Here is a 2615-nt window from a genome sequence, read left to right as displayed (position 1 = left end):
TCCTCCTCCTCCTCCTCCTCCTCCTCCTCCTGTCTCTCTGTATAGCTTTGGCTGTCCTGGAACTCCCTCTGTAGACCAGCCTGGCCTTAAAACTAGAGATCCCCCTGCCTCCCAAGTGCTGGGATTGAAAGCATGCACTACCACCACCACCTGGCTCCCTATGGATTTTCCCACTGCCTTAGTGATAGCTATACACACACCCCTGCCCCATAGTCTGTCTTCTGTGCTATCCTTCCATTCACTGCCCAATGAATTTGTCCTGTTTCATTCCCCCGCTTTGTGTCACTATATTCTATCTGCCCTTCCTTGAAAGATCCATGTGTCCCCCATGGCCCCTTAGTTCTTTTCTAACCTCTATGGTATTCTAAATGAAATGTGCATATCTAAGGATCTCAAAGCTAGCTCCCATATAAGAGAGAGCACAGGTGATGTTATCTTTTTGCATCTGTTTTACTTCATCTCCTCACTCAGATGATTGTTTCTGGTTCTATTCATTCACCTAAAAACCTCATTTTTCTTAACAGGTGAAAAATAGTACACTGTGCTTGAAAATATACCCATTTTTAAAAATCTACTCCTCAGCTGATGGATACATGGCTGCTTCCATTTCTTGGCTGCTGTGAATACAGAAGCAATGGTCCATGCCAATGTCCATGATGTGTCATGTCCATGACAATGAACATGAGTGAGGAAGTATCTTTGAAGTAAAATAGTGTCTTTTGGGCACATGCCCAAGACGGTAAAGCTGGATCATGAGATAGACCTATTTCTAGCCTTGAGGAACCCCACACTAACTTCCATAGTTGCTGCACCATTTTGCAGCCCTACCAGCAATGAACTAGTGTTCTCCTTTCCCTCTATCTACAAAAGCACTGTTTGCCATTCTGTTTGGGGGTAAGATGAAATCTCCAAGAAGTTTCAATTTGCATTTCTGTGATGGTTAAGGGTCTAGATCTTTTAAAAGTGTTTTGCAGACATTTGTTGTTGCATGTAGGTTTTTGCTATCCCACCTAAGCTCTGGGAATGGGTTATGCTTCAAGCCTCCCACCCAGCTTCCCTTGAATTCACAGATAAAACACACACATAGTTGTTTATTTTCAACTTGCCTTCTTGACACAATTGTTGGGCACTACTATCTCCGACCTGGAAAAACATGCTCCTTTCATTACTCTTACCTCTGTACCTCCCACCTGCCCGAAACTTTTGTGACCAATCCCATCTAGCCCCTGCTAAATGCCCCTGACCACCCACTTGTAGGAGCAGCCTGTGTAGCCATCCCTTTTTGAGATCTCACATGGCTGGTCAGCTTTCCTCCATAAGAAGCATGGCAAAAACTCTCCTCCTTTGTGTCTCTCTGTCTCAGGGACCCAGAAGCCCCACCTATCCCTTCTGGCCAGCAATTGGCCCCTGGCTTTCTTGACTGACAGATCAAGAGCCAATTGGGGAACAGGACCTTAGCATCAGCACTGCCCTTACAATTTGTAATCAATGTTTTGAGAATACTGTTTAATTCCATATTGTATTTTTAATAGAGCTGTTTGATTTCTTGAGGTTCAGTTCTTCCTATATCCTAGATTCTAGTTCTTTGTCAGATGTTTAGCTGGTAAGATATGTTCCCATTCTATAGGCTGCTTCTTTTCTTGAATGATGTGTGCTTTTAGTTCATGTGGACCCATTTGCCAGTGTTGGGTCCTTTGTTCCTCTGCTACAGGAGTTCTTTTCAAAGTCCTTTCCTGTGACTGTAAGTTCAAGTGTATTTCCTACTTTCTCTTCTATTAGAGTTACAGTATCATATCTTCTGTTGAGGACTATATTCCATGAATCCATCCAGTTCAAGCAGCACAAGTTGATTAAAATGCTGTTTTCTTTTCTTCTCCTGTGTATATTTTTGGACTCTGAAAAAAGAAAAAAAAAGTGTGGCTCTTTGGTTTTAGGAACAAGGTCTCCTGAAGCCAAGGCCATACCAATACTCTGGGCATTTCTTAATCCATTCAGCTGATAAGCAAAGTTAACCACCACAACCCCTTTTTGGTTGTCCATTGTCTTCAATAGCTCTGTTTAGATTGCATGTGTATGTGAGGTAATGGGAAATCCCTGTTTTTCAGGTAACACCATAGAAGAACATTTGGAATCAATTTTCTTCACACTACTTCCTCTTTCCCCTATCTCATTTGCTTCTGAAGCTCTGGTGTATTCAGTCATCTTCTCTACATCTAGTACCATAACTTCTCTCTGTAAGTGTTCATTTAACTTTTCAAAAATTTTAGCTATAGTAGTCTGTTCTTATTTAGATTTCCTACATATAGATTTTGTGTTTAAGAGATTTTGCATTTATCTCCACCCTCTCTGAGAGTTTGTTATTATTAGCCCGCATCGTCAACGGTATATTTTAGAAATGAATCCATTCAGCTATATGGATTCATGGCTGCTGTATTTCCTGAATTCTGGAATACATGAACCAGACTGTCTTTTGCATTTACATATGAATGGGAGCACCTTAAACTTAGCTACACTGACTTTTGACAGAATGCTGCTAAGGAGACATGTGGGATCTGTCTGACTTTGTGGGAAGCCACATGTGCTGTTGCAGAGTGGCACAGGCTTCTGCTGGCCAC

At 41.9% G+C, this 2615-nt stretch overlaps 1 protein-coding gene across 1 annotated transcript in view; it reads left to right on the top strand.

Moving 5' to 3' along the window:
* The window catches only part of Msh3 (mutS homolog 3), a 154932-nt gene extending 152763 nt beyond the window's left edge, over positions 1-2169 (top strand). Inside the window, exon 25 of the transcript XR_003834662.1 lies at positions 2106-2169. The gene's annotated coding sequence lies outside the window, so the exon portion shown is untranslated. The remainder of the gene's footprint in view (positions 1-2105) is intronic.
* The last annotated feature ends 446 nt before the right edge of the window (positions 2170-2615 follow it).

This window comes from Mus caroli, chromosome 13 (genome assembly GCF_900094665.2).
Source record: "Mus caroli chromosome 13, CAROLI_EIJ_v1.1, whole genome shotgun sequence".
NCBI classification, from domain to species: domain Eukaryota; kingdom Metazoa; phylum Chordata; class Mammalia; order Rodentia; family Muridae; genus Mus; species Mus caroli.
The sequence above is the reverse complement of the archived record's forward strand: the minus strand, read 5'-3'. Positions and strand labels throughout refer to the sequence as shown.